Here is a 6,057-nt window from a genome sequence, read left to right on the forward strand (position 1 = left end):
ATATAATAAATGCTCAACGTCAGCTTATGAGTGAGAACATGTGGTACCCAGTTATTTGTTTCTGTGATAGGTCACTCAGTATTATAGACTAAAGTCCATCCAAGTTGCTGCGAAGTTCATAATATTGTCCTTCTTTATGGCTGTGTAATATTCCATCATATATATGTACCACATTTTTTAATCCAGTCCTCTTCCAATGGGCAGCATGGTTGGTTCCATGTTTTTGCTATTGTGAATAATGTTGCAATAATCATGCATGTGTAGGTATCTTTTTCATAGAGTCATTTGAGTTCCTCTGGATGTATTCCCAGTAGGGGGACTGTGGAGTTGTATGGAAGGTCGATTTTTAGATATTTTGAGACGACCCTGGAACAAACATTCCATGTTTTTCCTGATTTTTATGACATGTTTATTTTCTGCCGGTTACAACAATGTGAGAAAACAGAATAAAGACAAAAGCAATTGTCCTATAGCCTATAGTTGAGAATATGGTAAATTTATTAAAAGAATAGAGTTCATGTTAAATATTCGTACTAAAATTAAAACCAACAACAACAACTGGTTTTATGACAAAAATAAACATAGACAAATGCACAGAAAACTATTGTCATGGTATAACAGCTCTGTCAAGCACTGAATGTTTATGGATAATGTTTATTGTACTTACTTATAATATATATTATGATTATTTCTAGAGGGGACTTTAAGAGGTCACTCAGTTTATGAATTAAATTCATTCCAGTGGTATACACATAAATAATCAATGACAGGCATAACCAATAAGCAAATATATGCAAAATAAGATTGGTTCATTTAGGACGGCACTGGCCCTGACCCCGCCGCGCCATGGCCCGGCTGCTGCCCGCGTCTTGCCTGCTCACCCTGCTCCTGACTTGCTTTGCACCACCTGGCTGGGGGCAGGAGAAGTCCAAGACAGACTGTCACAGCGGTGTGAGCGGCACCATCTACGAGTACGGAGCACTCACCATTGATGGCGAGGAGGATATCCCCTTCAAGCAGTATGCGGGCAAATATGTCCTCTTCATCAATGTGGCCAGCTACTGAGGCCTGACAGGCCAGTATGCGGAACTGAATGCACTACAGGAAGAGCTGGCCCCGTTCAGCCTGGTCATTCTGGGCTTCCCCTGCAACCAATTCGGAAAACAAGAACCAGGAGAGAACTCAGAGATCCTTCCCAGCCTTAAGTACGTCCGCCCTGGTGGGGGCTACGTCCCCAATTTCCAAGACCTGGCTAGAGCAATCAGAGGAGAGAAGGCAATCAGGGGTATTCAAATAGGAAAAGAGGAAGTCAAGCAATCTCTCTTTGCAGATGACATGATCATGTACCTTGAAAACCCAAGAGAATCTGTCAAAAACCTCCTTACACAGATAAAGGCCTTTGGCAAAGTCTCAGGATATAAAATAAATGTGCAAAAGACAATCGCATTTCTTTACACCAATAATAAACAAACAGAAACTCAAGTAAAAACCACAATTCCATTCACAATAGCCACAAAAAAATAAAATACCTTGGCATCTTCCTAACTAGAAACGTGAAAGACCTTTACAATGAAAACTACAAAAGACTGCTCAAAGAAACCAAAGATGACACAAACAAGTGGAAAAATTATCCCATGCTCATGGATTGAAAGAATCAATATGAAGATGTCCATCTTACCTAAGGCAATCTACAGATTTAATGCAATACCCATCAAATTACCAGCAACATTCTTCTCAGACCTAGAAAAAACAACACAGGAATTCACATGGAAACACAAACGACCAAGAAAAGCCAGAACAATCCTCAGCAAAGAAAACAAAGCAGGTGGTATCACATTACCAGACTTCAAATTTTACTATAAAGCTACAATAATCAAAACAGCTTGGTATTGGTACAGGAACAGTCATATAGACCAATGGAATAGAATTGAGATTCCAGAAGCAAAACCTCAATTTCTCAACCAACTCATCTTCGACAAAGCCTCCACCACCTACCACTGGGGAGAGGAGAACCTATTCAGTAAATGGTGCTGGGAAAACTGGCTGACCACATGCAGAAGACTGAAACAGGACCCCTGTCTAACCCCATACACAAAAATTAACTCTAAATGGATCAGAGACCTAAATGTAAAACCTCAAACCATAAGAACCTTAGAAAATGAAGGACAGCCGGGCTCGGTGGCTCAGCCTGTAATCCCGCGCCTTTGGGAGGCTGAGGTGAGTGGATTGCCTGAGCCTGCGGGTTCGAGACCCGCCTGGGCAGCAAGACCTCATCTCTACAATAAATCGAAAAATCAGCCGGGCGTGGTAGCGCATGCCTGTAATTCCGGCTACTTGGAAGGCTGAGGCGGAAGGATTGCCAGAGCCCAGCAGGTCGAGGCTGCAGTGGCCGGGAGTGGCCACTGCACTCCAGTCTGGGCGACAGAGTGAGACTCCAACGCAAAAAAAAAAAAAAGAAAAGAAAATGAAGGACATACCCTCATGGAAATTGGAACTGGCATCCAGTTCCTGAACAAACCCGAAACCCACAGGCCATAAGAGATAAGATAGACAAGTGGGACCTCACTAAACTGACAAGCTTCTGCAAAGCCAAAGAAACAATCAAGAGAGCAGGGAGACAGCCTACAGACTGGGAAAAAGTATTTGCCAACTCCAGGTCTGACAAAGGCTTAACATCTTGGATCTACAAGGAGCTCAAATGTGCTGAAAAGAAAAAACAAACAGTCCCATTATAAAATGGGCAAAAGTTATGAACAGACACTTCTCAAAGGAAGACATCCAAGCAGCCAACAGACACATGAAAAAATGTTCAACCTCATGAATCATCAGGGAGATGCAAATCGAAACCACACTGAGATACGACCTAACTCCAGTCAGAATGGCAATTATCAACAACTCAAAAAATAACAGCTGCTGGAGAGGGTGTGGCGAAAAGGGAACACTTCTACACTGTTGGTGCAAAGTAGTACAACCTCTGTGGAAAACAGTATGGCGATTCCTAAAAGCTTTAAATATTGACCTCCCATATGACCCCACAATCCTCCTACTGGGAATATACCCTGAAGAACTCAAATCACTCTATAAAAAAGATACCTGCACACATATGTTTATCGCAGCACTGTTCACAATAGCAAGAACCTGGAAGCAGCCATGCTGTCCGTCAAAAGAGGACTGGATTTAAAAAATGCAGTACATATACATGATGGAATACTACGCAGCCATAAAAAAGAATAAAATCATGAATTTTGCAGCAATCTGGATGAAACTAGAGTCTATAATACTGAATGACCTCTCACAGAAACAAAGATCTGAGGATCACATGTTCTCACTCATATAATGGACCTTGAACATCCAATGTAATACTATAAGAAAATGACTGACAGTGGTGGGAAACTATGGGGGGGAAGGGGAAGGGAGATGGGATTAACAGTAGTAAATATCTGTCTGGGGATGGGGGGACACCTCTTATCAACAAGGGTGCGTGAATGAAGCATATTTGTATACCTAACCCTTAACTGTACCGCACAATATCATAATTAAAAATATTGATGAAAAAATTTTTTAAAAAAAGATTGGTTCATTTAAGATGAGATGCCCTCATAAGACCTGCTTCATTTCAGTTCTTCATAGTTTATTGGTTCAGCAGAAATGTTCAAGTTTTTTAGACAAACTACTCCAATGATCCATTTTACTGACCTTTCTATCAGATGCATTTAGAAGTTACAAGTTTTGTTTCAAACTACTCTAACTCTTGTAGTAACCACATTTCACAAAGCTTTATGAAACATCAAGTTCTTGTCTCTGAAATAAAAACATAGTTATATTCACTGTGAATGCCTTCCATTAGCTGAGTGGAATTGAAACTTTCCATTTTCATCTGTTCAAATAACTACCAGGTTACATGGAAGCCACACCAAAATCAACAGAAATATTTGCTGAGCGGCACTTTGGTAGCTCTAGCTATTGCAGTTAGAAAGTGAAAAGAATGCATTTTTCTCATATAAGCTACCTATTTTTAAATTCCAGTGATGTCTACCAGTTTCAAGATGCAGTGATTCAAAAAGTAAATGCAAGTTACATATTTATATTAAAAGTCTAATCCAAATGTCCTCATTGAATATTTTATCTTTTCTAAGTTGTTTGAGTTTCAGATATAGATGGATGAGACTACAGTCCATGACCTCTGGCCTCTCAACTTGCTATATCGCATTTGATAAAAATTAGAGAAAAATGTAATCACTGGATTTGATATTCCCTGATAAAGTAAGCTTTTGTCAGTTTGAATCAAACTTTAAACAACATGAGAACAACCAACTTAAATTTACAAAAAATATTTATGTTCTTAAAAACAAGAAAAATAGACACTTCTAAAATTTCTTGATGATTTCACTCTAAAATAGGTTTTTTAAGTTGTACTTAAAATATGGAAGTGTTGACTGTCATCTGATTAAATACATGGTTCAGGGTTAATGAGCGTGAAATAGAAAGTCTGCAGAAAGTAGTAATGGTGACTACCTACCACAAAGAGAAATTCAAGTGGTTTTGCATTATAGCCTTACAATAACTTTTTCGTTACTGTGTTTTTTCACAGAGTAGAGATTCAGTGTCATTTGTTGAATAGAAGAAGTCAGAACAATGGTAGCAATTGCCTCTAAAATGATAAAGAATTCTAAATTCACATGGTGCCATATCCTTGTTTTGCCTATGCCACCATGCAAAATACCTAAAGCTGTGTGTAGAACATTGTGGTCATAAAAACACAGTAACAACTACCTAAACTTGCAACAAAATCTGTATACTTATCGGATTACTCAGTTGGCATTGTTTATATATCTAAAATCTCAATGCCCCCAAAGAAACTAACTTATAAGAAAGACAATAATTCATAAGATATTTGCTACTAGAAATGGAATATTCTTCGTATATCAAAAAGTTGTTAGTAGGAGTCACTTAGTTCAGATCTCAGTTTATGTTATGGTAGTCTATTGCTGCTTAAACCTACCCTTAAACCTATTGCTACTTAAAAGTAATGATTTAAAATACAAACAATTATTCACTCAGGAGTTTGTAATTTGGTAATTTCAATTTTGCAGACAAATGGAAATTTTGATTTGGACAAGATGAGGTGTGGTCAGTCTGTCTCTCTTCTGTGTGGCAACAACTGGGTTGGTACAAACGAGGCTAACACATTCATGTCCAAGCTGGCTTACTCAGTAGTGAGCAAATTGTTGAAGGCCATCATCTGATAGCTCAATTGGGACTGCTGACTAGAAGCCTTGACTCTTCTTCATATGAACCTGTCCATGTGGTTGCTTGGGCTTGCTCACACCATGTGGGCTGGGTTCCAAGATGGAGAAAGCAGACACTGCTAATCCTCTTAAAGACTAGACTTCTAACTGACACAACATCAAAGCAGTACCAAATCAACCCATATATACAAGAGGATGAAGGAAGGAATAGACTCCACCTGATAGGAGAGTTGCATGTATGTATAGGAAAGGAACAAATTAATAATAGCAATTTTTGCAAATAAGTTCTCACACTGTAATTAACAGAGGAAAATAAATTTGAAAGTAGAAATTAGTAACATTAGAAATTTTATCTTTGGTCAATACAGTCTTCTGTATTCATTTTAGGAACTTTTAGAAACTCCTCCATTGTTGCATAATCAATTCGTTCTTTGCAAATATCAGTTCCTAGCGACTGTTGAAGTGTTGAGAAGGCTGATGCCCATGACAAAAAACTGTCAGACACAGAGAACACAGCTTGTTTGTAGAGGGGGAACTTAAAACTGCAACCTGTTTTCCCATTAATACCTCCTAATTCGATAGTGCACAGGAAAGCCTAAATATTTGACCTACTTTTTGGATTTTCATATTTCTCAATGTAACTCTAGCTAATATAAGGCACATTTTTTGCTACAGGTTGAAAAAGAATATTTAAAAATCAGAATATGAAACAACAAAATATAAAACACAAGATAGCTGAGTTTGCAGGATTTTTAACTCAGAATAGAGGAATAAATACCTGCATGCACAAAGGTAGTAGTTTTTGCCT

General features: G+C 38.5%; 1 pseudogene; it reads left to right on the forward strand.

Moving 5' to 3' along the window:
• Positions 1–846: 846 nt before the first annotated feature.
• On the forward strand, positions 847–5,789 carry LOC103258928 (annotated as a pseudogene).
• Positions 5,790–6,057: the final 268 nt, after the last annotated feature.

This window comes from Carlito syrichta, unplaced genomic scaffold (genome assembly GCF_000164805.1).
Source record: "Carlito syrichta isolate Samal-C Ts95f unplaced genomic scaffold, Tarsius_syrichta-2.0.1 Scaffold302410, whole genome shotgun sequence".
NCBI lineage: Eukaryota > Metazoa > Chordata > Mammalia > Primates > Tarsiidae > Carlito > Carlito syrichta.